Raw genomic sequence first — 21,819 nt, 5'->3', positions numbered from 1 at the left:
AAAAGGCACTATGGGGAGGACAATGTTTTAGTTAATATAAAAAGGCACTATGAAGGAGGACAATGTTTTAGTTAATATAATAAGGCAGTATGGGGGGGACAATGTTTTAGTTAATATAAAAAGGCACTATGGGGAGGACAATGTTTTAGTTAATATAAAAAGGCACTATGGGGAGGACAATGTTTTAGTTAATATAAAAAGGCACTATGGGGGACGACAATGTTTTCATTAATAAAAAAGGCACTATGATGGAGGACAATGTTTTAGTTAATAGAAAAAGGCAGTATGGGGAGGACAATGTTTTAGTTAATATAAAAAGGCACTATGGGGAGGACAATGTTTTAGTTAATATAAAAAGGCACTATGGGGAGGACAATGTTTTAGTTAATATAAAAAGGCACTATGGGGAGGACAATGTTTTAGTTAATTTAAAAGGCACTATGGGGAGGACAATGTTTTAGTTAATATAAAAAGGCACTATGGGAGGACAATGTTTTAGTTAATATAAAAAGGCACTATGGGGGAGGACAATGTTTTAGTTAATATAAAAAGGCACTATGGGGATGACATTTTTTAGTTAATATAAAAGGCACTATGGGGGAGGGCAATGTTTTAGTTAATATAAAAAGGCACTATGGGGAGGACAATGTTTTAGTTAATATAAAAAGGCACTATGGGGGAGGACAATGTTTTATTTAATATTAAAAGGCACTTTGGAGGAGGCCAATGTTTTAGTTAGTTTAAAAAGGCACTATGTGGAGGAAAATGTTTTAGTTAATATGAAAAGGCACTATGGGGGAGGACAATGTTTTAGTTAATAAAAAAGGCACTATGGGGGAAGACAATGTTTTAGTTAATATAAAAAGGCACTATGTGGGAGGACAATGTTTTAGTTAATTTAAAAAGGCACTATGGGGAGGACAATGTTTTAGTTAATATAAAAAGGCACTATGGGGGAGGACATTTTTTAGTTAATATAAAAAGGCACTATGGGGGAGGGCAATGTTTTAGTTAATATAAAAAGGCACTATGGGGAGGACAATGTTTTAGTTAATATAAAAAGGCACCATGGGAGACGACAATGTTTTAGTTAATATAAAAAGGCACTATGGGAAGGACAATGTTTTAGGTAATATAAAAAGGCACTATGGGGAGGACAATGTTTTAGTTAATATAAAAAGGCACTATGGGGGAGGACAATGTTTTATTTAATATATAAAGGCACCATGGGGGAGGACATTGTTTTAGTTAATATAAAAATGCCCTATTGGGGAGGACAATGCTTTAGTTTATATAAAAAGGCACTATGGGTGGAGGACAAAGTTTTAGTTAATATAAAAAGGCACCATGGCAGAGGAGAACTGTTTAGTTAATATAAAAAGGCACTGTGAGGGAGGACAATGTTTTAGTTAATATAAGAAGGCACTATGGGGGAGGACAATGTTTTAGTTAATATAAAAAGGCACTATGGGGAGGACAATGTTTTAGTTAATATAAAAAGGCACTATGGGGAGGACAATGTTTTAGTTAATATAAAAAGGCACTGTGAGGGAGGACAATGTTTTAGTTAATATAAAAAGGCACTGTGGGGAGGACAATGTTTTAGTTAATATAAAAAGGCACTATGGGGGAGGACAGTGTTTTAGTTAATATAGAAAGGCACTGTGGGGAGGACATTGTTTTAGTTAATATAAAAGTGCACTGTGAGGGAGGACAATGTTTTAGTTAATATAAAAAGGCACAATGTTTTAGTTAATATAAAAAGGCACTATGGGGAGGACAATGTTTTAGTTAAAATAAAAAGGCACTATGGGGGAGGACAATGTTTTAGTTAATATAAAAAGGAACTATGGAGGAAGGACAATGTTTTAGTTAAAATAAAAAGGCACTATGGGGGAGGACAATGTTTTATTTAATATAAAAAGGCACCATGGGGGAGGACATTGTTTTAGTTAATATAAAAAGGCCCTATTGGGGAGGACAATGCTTTAGTTAATATAAAAAGGCACTATGGGTGGAGGACAATGTTTTAGTTAATATAAAAAGGCACCATGGGGGAGGAGAACTGTTTAGTTAATATAAAAAGGCACTGTGAGGGAGGACAATGTTTTAGTTAATATAAGAAGGCAGTATGGGGGGAATGTTTTAGTTAATATAAAAAGGCACTATGGGGAGGACAATGTTTTAGTTAATATAAAAAGGCACTATGGGGAGGACAATGTTTTAGTTAATATAAAAACGCACTGTGAGTGAGGACAATGTTTTAGTTAATATAAAAAGGCACTATGGGGGAGGACAATGTTTTAGTTAATGTAAAAAGGCACTATGGGGAGGACAATGTTTTAAAGAAAAAAGGCACTATGGGGGAGGACAATGTTTTATTTAATATAAAAAGGCACTGTGGGTGAGGACAATGTTTTAGTTAATATAAAAAGGAGCTATGGGGAGGACAATATTTTAGTTAATATAAAAAGGCACTATGGGAAGGACAATGTTTTAGGGAATGTAAAAAGGTACTATGGGTGGAGGACAATGTTTTAGTTAATATAAAAAGGCACTATGGGGGAGGAGAACTGTTTAGTTAATATAAAAAGGCACTGTGAGGGAGGACAATGTTTTAGTTAATATAAGAAGGCAGTTTGCGGGAGGACAATGTTTTAGTTAATATAAAAAGGCACTATGGGGGAGGACAATGTTTTAGTTAATACAAAAAGGCACTATGGGGAGGACAATGTTTTAGTTAATATAAAAAGGCACTGTGAGGGAGGACAATGTTTTAGTTAATATAAAAAGGCACTATGGGGGAGGACAATGTTTTAGTTAATGTAAAAAGGCACTATGGGGAGGACAATGTTTTAAAGAAAAAAGGCACTATGGGGGAGGACAATGTTTTATTTAATATAAAAAGGCACTGTGGGTGAGGACAATGTTTTAGTTAATATAAAAAGGAGCTATGACAGAGGACAATATTTTAGTTAATATAAAAAGGCACTATGGAGGGAGGACAGTGTTTTAGTTAAAATAAAAAGGCACTATGGGGGAGGACAATGTTTTATTTAATAGAAAAAGGCACTATGGTGAGGACAATTTTTGGTTAATATAAAAAGGCACTATGGGGGAGGACAGTGTTTTAGTTAATATAAAAAGGCACTGTGTTGGAGGACAATGTTTTAGTTAATATAAAAAGGCACCATGGGGGAGGACAATGTTTTAGTTAATATAAAAATGCACTATGGGGGAGGACAATGTTTTAGTTAATATAAAAATGCCCTATGGGGGAGGATAATGTTTTAGTTAATATAAAAAAGCACTATGGGGGTGGACAATGTTTTATTTAATATAAAAAGGCACTATGGGGAGGACAATGTTTTAGTTAATATAAAAAGGCACTATGGGGGAGGACATTGTTTTAGTTAATATAAAAATGCACTAAGGGTGAGGACAATGTTTTCATTAAAATATAAAGGCACTATGGGTGAGGACAATGTTTTATTTAATACAAAAAGGCACTATGAGGGAGGACAATGTTTTAGTTAATATAAATCGGCACTATGAGGGAGGACAATGTTTTATTTAATATAAAAAGGCACTATGTGGGTGGACAATGTTTTAGTTAATAGAAAAAAGCACTATGGGTGAGGCAATGTTTTACTTAATATAAAAAGTCACTATGGGGGAGGACAATGTTTTAGTTAATATAAAAAGAGACTATGGGGGAGGGCAATGTTTATTTAATATAAAAAGGCCCCATGGGCGAGGACATGGTTTTAGTGCATATAAAAAGGCACTATGGTGGGAGGACAATGTTTCAGTTAATAGAAAAAGGCACTATGGTTGAGGACAATGTTTTAGTTAGTATAAAAAGGCACTATGGGCGAGGAAAATGTTTTAGTTAATATAAAAAGGCCCTATGAGGGAGGACAATGTTTTAGTTAATATAAAACAGCACTATGGGGGAGGACAATTTTTTACTTAATATAAAAAGGCACTATGGGGGAGGGCAATGTTTTGGCTAGTATTTGAAAGCCTAGAGGGGATACGTGCAGACCATCCCTGGCCAAGAGCGGCTCATGCTATAGGACTGCAGGTCTGCAGCCCCCTCCCACCTGTAGAAAGAAAAAAGAAAAGAATAAAAATTAAAAAGTGTCCCCCCACCTGTAGCAAGAAAAAAAAATTGCGAGTCCCTGAACTCCACTCATGCATGCTTGGAGTTCCTGGTACTCAGAACTCCAAGCATGCATGCGTGCTTGGTACTCAGAACTCCAGACTGCTGTGTTAGGCAGTCCGTATAGGGAAGAAAGGGATCTCTGCCCTGCCAGCCAAGAAGTCTGTGTGGTGATGACCACACAGACCGGAAGGACACCAGACTGCATTGCCTGCAGACTGGAGGCTCCAGCCTACTCTCGTGATGTCTCATGGGGAAACAGCTTGCGCAGGCTGCTGCAAAGGTTGATCTGTCTAGAGTGGGCTGCTGCAGAGAAATCAGAACAACTTGCGTGGGCTGCTATGGGAACGGATTTTGATCTGCTGCTAGCTATGGAGGATGAATGGAGTTGCTGCTCTGGAGGTAGGGTGCTACGGACGAATGGAGTTTTTGATGTGTGTGTGTGTGTTACGGGAGCGGATTTTGATCTGCTGCTAGCTATGGAGGTAGGGTGCTATGGACGAATGTTGTGTGTGTGTGTGTGTGTGTGTGTGTGTGTGTGTGTGTGTGTGTGTGTGTGTGTGTGTGTGTGTGTGTGTGTGTGTGTGTGTGTGTGTGTGTGTGTGTGTGTGTGTGTGTGTGTGTGTGTGTGTGTGTGTGTGTGTATCTGAGCTTGTGTGCATGTGAGCGCAAGTATGTGCAAGTGCGTGTGTACGTGCGCAGGTGTGTGTGTGTGTGTGTGTGTGTGTGTGTGTGTGTGTGTGTGTAACTAAATTTTGTTTTTGGAAAGTCTGCAATGTTCTCAACACAATGTCTTTTTTTTTTTGAAAGGTGCATGAGGTTGTCAACAAACAGAATCCTGAAATTTACTTCAGATGAGTGTTTTTTGTTTTTCTTTCACTAGTTTGTACATAACGCTATACGTCCATCTTCAAAAACTGAACCATAATTCCATTGTCAAGAAATCACATTTAATATACTGACTAGTAAATTCCCAGAACTAATGAGGAACTTGTTATCCTGATCCTGAGCATTGTGACATCCTAAATTCATGTAAGAAATCATACATGTGGCAGGCATGCTGGATCTATGCTGTTGCATAGGCTGCTCACATACATGCCTCTTGTAGCCAGGTTTTCTCTAGTCATACATAGCCTGATCTAGCATGCTGGTGGGGACTGTCATGTCTGTTTTGCATCTGGAATAAAATATTTGCCTGCCATGGAATAGTGTGTGTTAACATGTAATATTCTGGATGTTAGAGTAAACATAGCTAGAGATTTGCTAGTGCACATGGTATAGATAAACATTCTGCCAAGAGTACATCATGTTCTGGGAACACTTCCTGTCTAAGTTTAGTATCTGAAATAAGACTCTCAGCTATTGAAACATAAAGTCTGTTTTTCTGACTACTACTGTTATTTGAAAATGTGGATTTCTTATTAAAAATGTTAAATCATTTCAGGGTACTGGTGTGTGTGAAACTGGTGGCTGCAGAAACCTCAAGTATAGCTGGTGGTTAGAGAATAACACAGGCTCAAACCCTGTACATTGAGCACAGGTAGCAAAAGCCTAAATTCCCTACCCACCACTAGCTATAAGAGCTTTTCAGATTTTTGCCTCATATTTTTGTTCTGTTCTGTTCCTCATAAAATCTGTGGTTTTCTGAAGTTGACTTGCAATTCACTGAATAATTGATGGTGCACTCTGGTTTGATTCTTGGCTGGGGTGCCTTCTGTGTGGAGACTGCATGTCATCCCTGTGTTCGTGTGGGTTTCCTCTGGGTGCTCTGGTTTTCTCCCATGTTACAAAGACGTGTCTGCAGTGTTTCTCCCTGGGCATGTGCTGAAAATTAGCTTTGTTCCAAGTCAGAATTTCCTGGTTAACAAATAGTAAATAAAAATGACAGGTATTTGAATTTCAGACTTCATATTCTTCAGAAAGTGCATGGTAACACAAAACATTTTATTCTAGCAATTTTCTAAGTTTATAAGATGAATATTTGAAATGTCTCCCTATTTTGGGGGCAGTATTCCACCATTATTGGCTTTATCCAGGTGTTTTGTGCTAAGTGGTTGACAGCTATGATGAGAACTGAATTCACTGAATATGTTTGGGGGCTGTATTCCCCCATTATTTGCTTTGTCCAGGTATTTTGTGCTAAGAGGTTGAGAGCTATGGCTGAGAACTGAATTCACTAAATGGTAGCCATTTAAGTTTCAGTCTTCCTTTCTTTCAAGAAACAGCTGATTTGGCATAGTGGTATGTTGCTCTGACTATTTTGCACAGTGTCCTAGGCTCAAGACTTGGCAGAGAAATGTATGCTGGTAACATACCATTTTATTCTAGCAACTTTCCAAGATTATACAAGCAATGTTTAAAATGTGTCCCTGGTTTTTGGGCTTTTGTTCCCCCCCAATAAAGTTTGGCTTTTTCCAAATTTCTCATGCTGCAAAGTTGAGAGATATAGTTGAGTGTCGAGTGGATTTTACAAGGAGCTGAGAGCTTCAGCGGAAGAGAAGTTTAGTGCTGCTTATGCTAACTCTGCTTGCATTCTTAATAGCATAATAGGTAGTGTACAGGCTTTTGAGGTAGAAGGCTGTGGGTTCTACTACCAGAGTATATAGATGCACTGTGTTGTAAAGGGGGTCGATGCTGCAGTGCTGAGAATGTCCTCTTTGGCAAAGATACCTATTAGCTATGAACCTGTTATCAGTTTGCCATCCATTCCCTATTGCAATATTCCTAGCTTATCAGTTTTTAATGTGACATAGGCAATTTATTCCTCAAGGGCAACAGGCACTATTTGTAAATAAAACAATGAAATATAAAGTTGTTTGCTAGCTGCATCCTCTTCATTAGTTTTAGATCTCTTTAAGGTGGAATTATTTAGATGACTTTTACTTCTACAGAAATTGTGCATATTTACTGATACTGGTAGATTATAGAAGTTTGAGTAGACTTTTATGATGGAAATGTTCTCAATTGGGCAGTTTTGTCATTATTGGTGCATGCATTTTGTTTCATTGTTTACCGGAAAAATGTTCAAAACAATAAATTTAAAATGCTGTCTAACAACTGTACTGTATTATACAAGGAATATAATTTTATACAATCAGGAAGGTGTATCAAAGAACACAAGTATGTTTCATGTGCAAGGTGCCTATGATTTGAAAACAATCTTTATCTGCCACTGACCAAATGTATTTTCTTTGAATGTGGGTTTCAATGCTGTTTCAATGAATGTGAGTTTCAAGGGCAGAGGCATTTTAATGCTATGTCTATTTTCATTGTGAGACTGCATTGCTTTGTTTAGTAGATCTATTAATGTTTGTGCTGTAAAATGCAAAATAAAACTTTCAAATGAAATTCAAATCATCGTAGAAGTAAAGCAGTATGCACATTACAGTGTTTATGGTAAATGGGGCAAAATAGCCAAGTAATGGGACATTGGAATGGCTGCAGGGGGAGGCTCCATTTGACCATGATTTTGTGAGGGGGGAAGGGCAGAAACCTCAAAGACAGCCCCAGCTGAACTATACCTCTCAACTGTCCAGATTTTCGCAGAATGAGTAGATTTTTGCTTCTTATTTTTGGTTTGTTCCTCATAAAATTTCTGGTTCTCTGACAAATCATTTAGGAATGAAGTCACTAAATAATGACAGACATTGAGTTTAAGACTTCATAACCTTCAGAAACATGCATGTTAAAGCAAGACCTGCTATTCTATCAACTATCTAGGTTTATACAAGAGCAATGTTTAGTACTGTTTGTATGTTCCCCAATATATTTGGTCTTGTCCAGATTTCCTGCATTAGGAGGTTGAGAGGTACATGCAAATAAATTGCTTTATAGAATTAGGCATATCCAAACCTCTCAACTGTCCCTGATTTTGGCTCAAAATTTTGCTCTCCCCCTAATAATCCCTCCACAAAATGGCAATTTTGGAAGAAAACGTGGAGGGTTTACAATTAATAAATAACAGTAATAATCAGTTATAGATTACTTTTATTTTAGAAATGCATGAAGATTCTCTTATTTTGTCAGCTGCTCACGTTAACAGTACTAATATTAAAAAGTGTCCCTTCTTTGATAGGTTCCCAGCTGCATTGTGTGGCTATTTTATATTTTTGCATCACATTTTGGGCCGTTTTTCATAGAATTGTGTTTTTCTGGAAAATTAATGGCACATCATTAAAGACTGAAGTTAGAAAATAATGACAAAACTTTGAGTTTCAGATTTCATATCCTTCAGAAAATTCATATTAATGCAAAACCTACTATTCTATTGTCTTTCTAATATTGTAAGAGCAATATTTAAAAATTGTCCTTATTTTTGGGCCTTTGTCCCACTTCTATCTATGGCTTTGTCCAGATTTCTTTTTCTGTGGTTGAAAGGCATGACAAATGTGTCAGAGCCATCACCATCAGCCAGAGACATTTCAAATTGTGACATTCTTGTTGCACCCCACTCCCCCATGTATTGACTCTGGATGTGTCCAAGCAAGGCAAGGAGCAGTTATGCACTGTAAGTGTGCAGAGTATCCCCCATCCAAGGTAGACACAAGTACTACAGTGACTTTTCAACTGTCCTTGATTTTGCAGAATGTTCTGGATTTTTATACTGTTGATTTATGCTTCTTATTCAGAAAATGCATGCTGTTTCAATGCCTCTTGCTCTGTGTTTAAGTAGCAATGCTTTAATGACCATCAGGTAAGCTTGTCTGAGATTGTAAGATGCAAGTAAGCTTTAATAAGCATACTGTTAAAGAATTACCAACATTGAAAGCCTTTTTGTTGTTGCCATGCAGGGAATATTTACATACCTAGATAACGTATAAGTCTTAGGTACTGAAGTGCATATGACAATATTTGTAATAAAGGACAAGATTACAGTATTTTCAGAAGCTCATTACATTTGTTAGAGACTTGCAGTCATCTTGCAGGCTTTACCTGTAAACTAAATAGAATGCAAATCTATCGTGTGGTCCATAACTTGTACAGTAATCCTTTAAGCAATTTATCTTGAGCTTGTTTCTTGTTTGCTGTTCATTTTTTACTTTTATCATGTTTTCCACATGAAACAAGTAGATAGTTGTTGTCAGGCAGCAGGTCTTTTGGGGATAAGAAACATTTTTGCAAGTGGGGGTATCACAGAGATTGTTACTTTTAGCATGTTACTTGGTACATTTATAAAGCTGAATATAAATTATAATTAGAACTGCAGTGAAAGGAGAAGTGGTTTGAGTTGAGTGCTGCTTGTTTTTCTTATATTTGATTTTGACTGGCATTCCAGTAATTTATTTATAAAAAGTAATTTATTTTTTCATGCCTCACCACCTTTTTGTTTCCATCTAGATATTAAGTAAGCTGTCATGTAGCCAATGCATTGAAATATTTGTTTTCCTTCTACAATTCATTTGGTCTTGATTGGACTCTCATATTGACAGTCTGGCACTCAGGGCAGCATATTTAATTAAAGTTCCAGTTTTGTGGTTTTGAGTATAGGTCTGCCCCTTTTTAGTTGGTCACACCCCTTCCCATTGGCCCCACCCATTCAGCTGTCTCCAGCAGCCCACCTTTGATTTGAAGTCACCAGCTGCCACTGTCCCTGGCAATGAAGTGTGGTCTGCTGACCATCTTATTTCATGTTGACAAATATTTCACCCCCTTAGAATGATCCCAGAAAATTAGCCAATTATTAGTCAATCATATTTTGTTCATATTGTGGCATCATCCTTGGAGAATGTAAAATGCTCCTCAATGCTAGGCTTATACCAGCCTGGGACACATATTCCAAGAGCTCCATGATGTTTCTCCTCATATAGTCTAGGGAAGTACATCTCAGGTCATTTACACCCATATTGACTATTACTGAGTCATACTGGTATTTGTGGTCCACTGATCAGGGTGCATATGTGGTGGATCTTGGCACCTGATAATCAAATGACCGTGACTTTTTCCTTACTCAGGCTGGTGACAGGGATGTCATTGTGTCTCACAATGGAGTCTCTAATGACTAGAATGTTGGATGTTGTGGTGCCTTGCCTTATGGGCTTAGAAATGTGGTTGTATGTGTTGATGTGGGTGTTGTTTTGATATAGTGCATTTGGGGGTGCTGAAGGTCTTTGCTATGACCTACAAGGTCTTTGGGATTTAGGAAGGCATATGTGGATCTATGTGTCAGATATGAATTATGTGTGATGGGTGCAGCATGTGTACTACTGACAAACTTATTGACACTGGGAGTGCTTTTATGTGAGAGCTTTCCTTCCAGTGACATTGTGTACATACATCTCTCACATACCATATCAGCTTGTTTGAGAATTAACTGGTTGTCAGTAAAAATAAGACAATTTCTATATTGCCTTAGGATGCCCATAGCCTCCAAGTTGGTAATGGAGAGAGTGGGAAAGTTTATATCCATGGCAACAGCACTTTCTTATTGATCAGACAGTTGGAGTGAGAATATAAAGTAATGCCAAGTGGAAGTACTTTTCACTGAAATTTAGTTTCACTATATGCAATTAAGTATGCAACTAGATATTGGTGAAATTTCAATGGTAGTTTTACAGGAAAAGTGTCAACTCAAAGTATCTCTGGCTATACAGGATGCTGCCAAACAGTTGAGGGGAAACTAATAAGTAGAACCTGATGATTTATGGGTAAAGTATTTAGGAAGATATTTTGAAGTTAGAAGCAAATCAAACAGTACTTAATGAAAAGAAAGAATTACCTTGTCAAGAATGATGAAAAGAGGGGAGCCACGTGAATGGCTACTGCCTAGCTACTACTTGTGTTGGTCTCACCCTAACTTTACTCTGCTGGGATGCAATTCTCCTTTGCTTCTTCTCTCACCAGAATCAAAACAGAAGCACCAACCCCAAGATGAAAAGTAGGTCACAGCCTGTTTGGTTATCTACAGTCTAGTCCAAGATGATGTAAGGGTCTATAGGCTTGTTGAAGCCTTTTCCTGGTAGATGCCTCAAAGTCTAACCAGACAAATCAGGAAAGTCAAGCACAGATACTAACTTCCCAACCACAGAGAGTCAGGAATGTATGCACTCTGCTCCTTCTCTCACCAGAATATAAGAAAAAATTCCAAAACTGGCACCTATGAAGCAGATTTTAGGCTTTCCAGTGATCAGTAGTCCCTAGGAAATAATGTTCCTGTGCTTCTTCTATCATCAGCAGTAAAACAGAATCACTAATACCAAGATGACTACTGGGAGGTAGAATGTGAGCTCACTAGTAATTAGTTGTCTTGGAGTAGATGTTGCAGATTTTAAAGGTAAGATGGAAAAATGGGTTAATAGCCTAAGAGCTGCAGTGTCACTAAGTAGTTAGATATGAAAGGGGGGGGGGTAACTTAAGCTTTAGCTATCTAAGTGGAAAGCCACTAATTTTAAAATATAGATTGGAAGGGATGGGCACTTTATATTTTGGTTCTATGGAATACAGCAGAATGACCAGTAAATTTAAATAGTTGAAGGGGAGTGATTCCACAAAATGATAATTTTTTGCTTACTAACAATAGGCAATGAAAAAGGAAAACATAGGAGATATGTCATCAAATGAACATAAAGGGCAGTTAACTAGAAAGAAAGATGAATTTAAAAACACAACAGGACCAGGGTGGGATGATGCAGAAAAAATAATTATTGTGTGATGCAAAAGAGACACAGCAGTGGTCTCTTTTCTATTTTAAATATGTAATTAAAACACAATGTAAAGAAAAGAAATCACAATATGCAAAATAGAATAAGGCAGTAAAGCAACACAAAATACAAGAAAGCATAAACAAACCTTCCTTCACTGCAAGTTGTGGCAGAGTCTGGGTGAACTCTTCTAGTAAAGCCTTGGACTGTTTTATTTTACCCCATTAAACAGAAGGTTTAGTTCCTAGCTCCACCCTCAGTTTGGGAGTAATTAACCTTAATGAACCTGTTCTAATTTCTGTGTAACTCGCAAGAAACTTAACTGTGGTCTCTTTTCTATTTTAAACATGCAATTAAAAGCAGAATACAAGTAAAACACATTGTAAAGAAAATGAATCGCAATATACAATATAGAAGAAGAAGGTAAAGCAACAAAAAATACAAGAAAGCATAAACAAACTAACCTTCCCCTCACTGTAATTATGGCAGACTGTGGGTGAGCTTGTTTACTACATTTATAGTTCTGTATCTCCACCGCTAAAACAAACTACCAATAGCATCATTAGCACTACTAAACATAAAGCCCCACTCCCAAATTTCAGCCCATGAGAAAACAAAAACTATTTCACTGCTAGGTGCATTCTTATTCTGTCATGAGTACTGAAGTCAGTTTAATACATATTTGTCCCCAAACTACCAGCGATAACATGTACTGATGAAATTACTAATTTTATTATTATTATTAGTAGTAGTAGTAGTAGTAGCAGTATATTAACCCTTTATGATACTAACAGGTTGCTCTTAATTATTAATATCAGCATGGGTATAACACTCATGTCATAAACAAAAATTACCAGTTACCCCCAAACTACTATTATGTACAGGTAGAAAATGTCCCTTAATATTGTAATTTTTCCTAATGTCATATTATTCCACTATATCATATCAATACTTTATAAATATTCCACAGCATTCACTGTGGAATGCTTTGGAGTATTTATATAGTATTCCACAGCATTCATTGTCTTTTAAAAGAACTAAACTAATATTTATAATTAATTTATTCAAACTAGTATTAGTGGTGGCAGGGCATTTAGTTCATTTCATAAAATCTTACATTGATCATTATCATCTTCTTTCGGCTGTTCCCGTTAGGGGTTGCCACGGCAGATCACCTGTTTCAATTTCTTCCTGTCCACTGCATCTTGCTCTGTCACACCAACCACCTGCATGTCCTCTCTCACCACATCCATAAACCTTATCTTAAGCCTTCCTCTTTTCCTGTTACCTGGTAGCTTCATCCTTAGCATCTTTTTTCCCAATATACTCAGCATCCCTCCTCAGCACATGTCCAAACCAATGTAATCGTGCCTCTCTGGCTTTGTCTCCAAACCTTCCAACCTGGGCTGACCCTCTAATATACTTATTCCTGATCCTGTCAACCCTCGTCACACCCAGTGCAAATCTTAACATCTTTAATTCTGCCACATCCAGCTCAAACTCCTGCCTTTTTGTCAATGCCACTGTCTCCAACCCATATAACATAGCTGGTCTCACTACCCTCTTGTAGACCTTCCCTTTCACTCTTACAGGTACTCATCTGTCACAAATCACTCCTGACACTCTTCTCCACCCACTCCATCCTGCCTGTACTCTCTTCTTCACCTCTCTTCCACACTCACCGTTACACTGGACTATTGACCCCAAGTATTTAAACTCATCCACCTTCGCCACCTCTACTCCTTGCATCCTCACCATTCCTCTATTCTCCCTCTCATTCACACACATATATTCTGTCTTAGTCCTGCTGACCTTCATTCCTCTTCTCTCTAGAGCATATCTCCATCTCTCCAGGGCCACCTCTACCTGTTCCCTACTCTCACTACAGATCACAATGTCATCTACAAACATCATAGTCCACGGGGACTCCTGTCTGATCTCGTCTGTCAACCTGCCCATCAGAGCTGATCCTTGATGTAACCCCACCTCCACCTTAAACGCATCCGTCACGCCCACCACAGACCTCACCGCTGTCACACTACCCTCGTACATATCCTGTACCACTCTTACATACTTTTCTGACACTCCTGACTTCCTCATACAGTACCACAACTCCTCTCTAGGCACCCTGTCATATGCTTTCTCTAAGTCTACAAAAACACAATGCAACTCCTTCCGACATTCTCTGTACTTCTCCATCAACACTCTCAGAGCAAAGATCTCATCTGCAGTGCTCTTTCCTGGCATGAAACCATACTGCTCATCACTAATCATCACGTCCCTTCTTAACCTTGCTTCCACTACTCTTTCCCATAACTTCATGCTGTGACTGATCAATTTAATCCCTCTGTAGTTACTACAGCTCTGCACATCACCCTTATTCTTAAAAAAAAAATCGGTACCAAAACACTTTTTCTCCATTCCTCAGGCATCCTCTCACTTTAAAGATTTCATTAAACAATCTGGTTAGAAACTCCACTGCCATTTCACCTAAACACCTCCATGCTTCCACAGGTATGTCATCTGGACCAACAGCCTTTCCATTCTTCATCCTCTCCATAGCTATCCTTACTTCCTCCTTGCTAATCCATTGTATTTCATGATTCACTATCCCCACATCATCCAACCTTCTCTCACTCTCATTCTCTTCATTCATCAACCCCTCAAAGTACTCTTTCCATCTCCTCAACACACTCTCCTCGCTTGTGAGTACATTTCCCTCATTATCCTTTATCACCCTTACCTGCTGCACATCTTTCCTAGCTCGGTCCCTCTGTCTAGCCAATTGGTACAGGTCCTTTTCTCCTTCCTTAGTGTCCAACCTTTCATACAACTCTTCATATGCCTTATCCACATCGATACACTCATTAAATACTCAGTACTATAAATCACTCTTCTTTTTTTCTTTGTTTAGTATAAACAGCAAGTAAACAAATCTAGAAGTATGGCTGTACATGCATAACCCCAAAATTATTGCAGCAACTGAAACATGGCTAAAGGATGTTTGCATCATATCCCCTTATATAAAAAAATTGCCTTTTTTGATAATAAACCACATAAAAGACAAGGTGAATGCATTCTAATAATGTAAAGATACTAGTTCCTCATTCATATTAGTTTGTAAAAGAAACATGGCTGGCTTACTGTACTTATTAATGTGAGGTAAAAAGGCCAAAATATTCCTATCAGCAATCTACATGCCCTCACCTTCCTATGGAAATATTTTACAAGGCTACTAAAATCAGATTATTTATTTATTATTATTTATTGAAATCTGTTGACCGGGAAAGTCCACTGGGCCCAAAGACCCATTTTCAGTGGAGGCCCAGGGAGAAAAACTCCATACAATCATAGAAATTTTTACATATTTTTATATAATTATCAATCTCTCCACCCATCAGCCTACAAAAAAGTCCACAAACAAAATGAATCATTCTTAGACATTTGAATTTAAACTGTCTCAACTAATACAAATCCCAGCTAGAGAGAGCTCTTTCCTTCAGGTACAGTTGGTCTCTAGCCCCTCTAGACAAAACCAAATTATCAGAAATGGGACCCTTCCTAGATATAGTTGCTCAGAAACAAGAAACTCTTACCTGTAACAATTGTTTTTACCATTTAGATTTAAAAAATCATTAGGCTCTTTAGTACTAGCTAATGCTTAGACTGGGCCCCTTAATACAATTCATAGATGTGTAGGTAAGTAATAGGCTACCTGCCTTTGAAGACCATTTAAAGCCTAACCAGTTTCCCTTTTTGTACTTGAATTAATGTATCCCCTTTGGTTAGAGACTGGCCTTACCCATCCCATATGTTACTCATAATGAGAATAACTGGTATCACAGCATAGATAATTTGAGGGGACCTGTGAATGGGATAAAGTATTTAGGAGCTGCCTCTGTCCTTTAGCAATACAGAGGACAGTCCTGGGGTAAATGTTCTGTTTCTTATCCATTGAGCCAAGTTGCACTTGAATACTGATAGGGATGAACTTTGTTTTATGTGGGTGTTATTTGTATGTGTGCAGTTTATAATCAGACATTTTGTTTGTTGCATTACATACATTTTAAATAAGAAGAACACTATGGATGAGATGGCAGCTTTTTCATTTAGTTTGGATAATATCCTTTTATGTTTAGGACATGCTTCTTGTTTATAAAGCAACTTTTTAAAGAAAAATGCATACTCTGTTAAGCATTGCTGAATCAAACAGTTGCCGCCTGGCTGTTTGTGAACTATCAACAGACCGAAGAACTGCAAGCCTGCTTATACAGCAGTAATTCTTTAATTCAGTGTTGCAAGAGCCTTTGCATTAAATTAGCCAAAGATAAAGATTTCTTGCATTTGCCTTGTTATATCCCCTATATTCCCCATGAAGAGATAATGCCATTTTACTGCTGTCAGTATGCCCTGATGCTATTAATGTTTATTATCATTGTTAAAGTTGTCATTAAATTAACATTTTTTGGCCCTGATCATGACTGAAAATGGTCTTTGGTCAGTTCACTTACCAATATTACATATCCTAAACAAAGTAAATAAATGTAAAAGAAGTACATAAAATCTTTTCAACCTGGTGAATGCTGGGTTTTCCTATTCAAAGAGTTGCCTTTAGTCTGGATTTGTACTTTTTGGCAAACTATTTCACTAGCTTCTACCAAGAGTGGATGAATCAGAATACTGTGATCCTGTACTCCCCAAAAGACAACCCACTGAAAATAACGTCCCAAGAATACTGCTTTCAGGCTTTTTTTTGCATGGGCAAACCCTCCTGTACCCCCATCTCCAACTAACATAAGTAACAGTATGAGCACAATACAAGGGGGAAGGGGACAAACATACAGAAATAGCACTTAGTGTTTGCAAGATTCCCCAACAATGCTTTTCAATGGAAATGATGGCATTATCAGAGAACTGAGTCTCATAGAGTTGAGACTCAGAGAATTTACTTTTGTGGAGTAGTAGGCCAGTATTCATAGTCCAGGGCTTTCCATTTTTGTAGTAGTAATTCATAAAGAGCATCCTTAGCTGTTTATGCAAATAGTAGACTTGCAGGATGAATATGTAAACATGGAGGCATTTTTATAAACATGCCTCCCTCTCCAAAAACATAATATATTTAAGGCAAAAGTGATAATGGATAGCTGATATGCAGATAAGGGGCATTACACGTTTGTGTATCAGTAGAATTCATACTGATGAATCCATAATGAGCTTATTTGCATACAAAACATGTAAATGACCCTGAATTTACACCAATTAGCAGCCATTTTATAAAAGAATATGGAACTGTGAGGGGAAGGGAAAAGGTTTCATTTAATTTCATGGACATGCTAGTGCATACATGGGCAGACTGCTGAGCAGGATTTTGGGGGAAATGTTTCATTTTGGTGCTTGTGCACAGGAGCGGCCTTAGGTCAACTGGTGCCCTAAGCAAAAGGGCTCCACGGTGCCCCCTACCACACCATCTGGTGCCCCCATCCTGGTCTACCTACACCAAATAAATACTGGAAAAGCTCCCCTGTTACAGCGGCGCCCTAGGTGACTGCCTAGTTGGCCTATGCCTAAGGCCGGCTATGCTTGTGCATTCTTGGGCATACTGCTGAAGGGTCTGTGGGGAACTGTTTCATTCTGGTGCTTGTGCATACTTGTACATATTGCTTAAGGGATCGATGGGGGAAGTGATTCATTTTAGTGCTTGTCCATAATTGGACAAACTAATAAAGGGATGGCTGGGGGCAAGTTCTTCGATTGCATCTCTGATATGCAATGTGAAGCTTCACATTTTACAAGGGATGTGTGTACTGTGTGGATAGTGGACTATGAATTACAAGAACATCTCATTAGCATTTGCTGCTTTGCAAAATGTCTCATTTGCATCTCATTACACTTAAGACCTTTCTCATTAGCATAAATGGTCTATATGAATCTTGTTTTCACTACACTCATTCATAAACATCAGGGATGCTCGTAATGTATTTGTGCAAATGACCATGAATACCGGCTGTAGTATTCCCATTTTAGTAATTGGTTTGCCAGTAAACTAACTTTGGTGCACTGTAATTTCCTCTATGTACATCTCACTTTTGTAGCACAGCAATAGAACACATATTGAACTTCAGAGAGACAGTCTACTTCCAGCATTATTATATTTATCTATATATTTATATATTTATGTATGTATTTATTATTTATTTAACTGTTGTAGTCTAATATTATTCAGGATTGTTTTTCTTTAAATGAATATTTTTCTTTATTTGTATTCTTTTCTTCTTTGAAAACTTTATACCTAATATGGTCTTCAGATTATTTTTGCTACTGTTAAATGTATGACACCTACAAAATATCTCAATTGTTTGTCATCAGAAATCTTGACACTATATGCCGTTATCATCCACTTTCTGGAATGTGGGATATTTGAAATCACTGAAATTTTCCTAAGCATTGCATAGATAAGGAGATTCATAGAACCATCAAATCCAAGATGAGTGAAATCAATGCATCAAAATAATAATATACAATAGGCACCACTCAATCTTGCCAAAAATGTCAAAAAAATTTTTTTTTAGACTCACTGCTCATCTGTCTAAGAACACACCCATTTACACACATAGATACACACATGCAAGTTGAATGCAGTGAGATTAGAACCCCTACCTATCTAGATACACAAGCTAAAGAACATAATACTTAATGGTTGCACCACAGAAGAAGGGCAGCTTCTATTGCTCTTGCATTCACCATTACTTAATATCAACTCTATGGTTACACAACCACAGAGAAAAGGCAAAGACCAGCAAAAATGAAGTGTTCTTGCTCCTTTTTAAAGCACTACATTTCAGACGAGGGGAATCAAATTGCAACAACAGTTCAAATAAGGCAACCATGATAAAAAAAAAAAAAAAAAAAAAAAAAACAGAAATCTGAATCTTCCCATCAAAAACCTACAGAACAACAAACACATTCATGATGCACATAGTTGTACTCAGATTTTTCAGCAAAATCCCGTGAAAAGAGTGATGGTCAATGTTCTTGAAATTTGATATATGTGCTCCAGCTTAACTGAATTTACAGAAACTGGCTGCAGTAAAATGGCATTATCTCTAAAAGGGTAATATAAAGGATATAACGAGGCAAACAAAAGGAATCTTCATCTATGGCTAATTTATTGGAAAGGCTGTTGCAACACTGAATTAAGGAATTACTGCTGTATAACCAGGCTTGGAGTTCTTCTGTCTGTTGAGAGTCTACAAACAGCCAGGTGGCAACTGACTGATTCAGCAATGTTTAACAGCTTATAGATTTTCTTATCAATTTGATTTACGAACAGTGTAAACTGGAATTGTTTTACAAGATGCCTTTGTCATATAAAAATTTTAATTTTCTTTTTATTTTGAATACTACAGCTCACTATGTTGCTTATATCTTCTGGTATCCTTCACTGATTTTGAAAATTTGAAAATGTTCAAACATATAGAAAGCAACTTTTTTATTAATAAAGTCTTTATTAAGTAAAAGTAAATATATTGTAGATATCTGGAAAACCAGGCAACTATCTAATTTTATGGAAACCATTTGGCTCAGTTATATTGCTTATTTGATTTCATGAATGACAGTAGATCATCCCATTTTAATAAAAAATGGTGTAATATTATTTCATTGCATATCGAAAGCGTAGCAGTAGAACTGTGAATAAGAAACAATGATTTCATTTAAGCTTAAAATAAGTATACATTTAACAGCTCTTATTGTTTTAAAGTGAGTTCTAGTTAAATCCAAGACAAACAAGAAGTGAAGTTGCTTAATAATTCTGCATGGTCTTTTATATCAAGGAGTTTTCAGGCTGGAAAATCAGGTATGCCCCTACAAAAGTTTGTATATCCTTGGTAGTATGTTCTCCTTTTCATGAACTCTCACTAATGTTAAATGGCAGCTTTTGCATTGTTTCTGGGTTTGTTCTTGACATCTGAAGAACATTCGGTACTATGATAACAACTGTAAACAACTTATTTAGAAGAAAAGCAGCATAAATATAACGTTTCCTCTTGCTGTTGGATTTGCTGTTGTTCCTATTTCATAACTTTTAATTCTGATATTGTTTCTTACTGTTACAAGTGATTTCAGAGACATGGTGCAGATAGAATTAGGCCAGTATTCATAGTCATTGTGCGAACGAGTTTCAGTTATCCACCCTGTCCGCAGATGAACATAGCTAACCCATGATTCATAGAGGACATTTATGCTAATGTGCAATTGCCTTGAATAAGCCTAAGTCAATTAACTCATAATAACTTGTAAATGAGAAATGCTGTAACCTAACATATGATAATAAAGCCTCCTTGAGATTCATAGTCATATTTTTGCTCCATTTGTATATTTATTGTAAAAACATAGTTGTGCCTATCATATCTACTTTGCAGACCATAAACTTGCTTATATCTTAGCTGTTTCCTTGCTGACCTTGTAAAATGACACAGTCATGCACAGAAATGTTTCATATAAGCATCAGTCAAACAACACCCTTCATACTGCGAAAAAAAGCCATGTGACACAAACCTCATATTTATGTACACATGCAGAGTCCAACCAAGTAAAGTTTTACTTAAGTAATGTTTGCACAATCATGAATACACTGGCAATACTAAAAAAGGCAGTTTGTTAAGATATCTATGCCTTCATTACCCCTACAACGTTCTTATAATACTATGAGTGACACTTAGGAATCTCAGAATAAAGGCACATGTTCAACCACCAAAACATCCTTGCCATTTCAGTACTTCAATCACTGCATTTCTACCATGTATACACAATCAGTAAAATGGGCAGCTGCGATGATGTGGGCAGCTGCGGTGGTGCAGCGGTTAGAGTTGCCACCTCACAGCAAGAGGTTCTCCAGTTCGATCCTCGGCTGGGGTGCCTTCTGTGTGGAGTCTGCATGTCCTCCCTGTGGTCACATGGGTTTCCTCCGGGTGCTCCAGTTTCCTCACACATCCCAATGACATGCTGTAGGTGGATTGGATACTCTAAAATGACCCTAGGCGTGAGTGCATGTGTGTGTGTATGTGTTTGCCTTCATGGAATGTTGGGCACCAGGCTGGCAACTTGACACCGTAAATCTCTACTGCCAATCATGAGCAGACAGGTGATCTGCTGTGGCGACCCCTAACCAGGAAAAGCCGAAAGAAGAAGAAAAAGAAGAAGATACACAATCAGTAAAAGACACCAAAGTAATTCATTTTTTCACTGATCACTAATAATTTCCACTGCTGATGTAATGAATTCCCATTTAAAAATGCTATGTCCATCATATGAATAAAACAAACCCTTCATGAAATGAATTCAGTAATCGTACCTCTTAATAATTTGCAGTATTTCTAATATTTTGTTCTTACTTTAAAAACTCTGGTGTCCTAATTAATTTGCCACCTAATTCAAGTACACCTAAACTAATATGCTGCTGTTAAAGTTACAAACATAAGTTCAGGGCCCTTTGCATGTTTTGTATGCAAATGAGGCCCACATATGTTTATCTCAATGAATTGCACTGATATGCAAATGTACCTGGCACCTTATGCACATAATTGCTTTTTCTGCTTCACTTCACATAAAGCATATTTTCAGGCACTTACACTTTTGTCTTTAGTAGGCATATTTATCAACACAACCACCCAATTAAGTAGTCAGAGAGAATGACATCTGCTGGCTACATTTGTATACCAACTTAGTGCTGCCCTTCATGGATTACCAATATGTACAACTAGAGCCCAGAACTATGAATATTGCCCTTAATATTACCTTTGCAGTTTAATTTATGCTTCTAGTTCATGCCATGTATATCTTGCTTGATAATGTATATAACATCTGTAAGAAATACATACATTCAGTCAGCAGGATAACTATTGATGTGTTAATTCCCAGAGATAAAACAATGTTCTTTTCAATATAAGCTATAAAACACATGAAAGTGCTGAGATAAATAAAACTCACATAGCAGTTGAGCTTAGCAAAATAATTACC

This window comes from Protopterus annectens, chromosome 5.part1, assembly GCF_019279795.1.
Source record: "Protopterus annectens isolate FY-2018-M chromosome 5.part1, PAN1.0, whole genome shotgun sequence".
In the NCBI taxonomy this organism is placed as follows: Eukaryota; Metazoa; Chordata; order Ceratodontiformes; family Protopteridae; genus Protopterus; species Protopterus annectens.
This window is presented reverse-complemented; position numbering follows the sequence as displayed.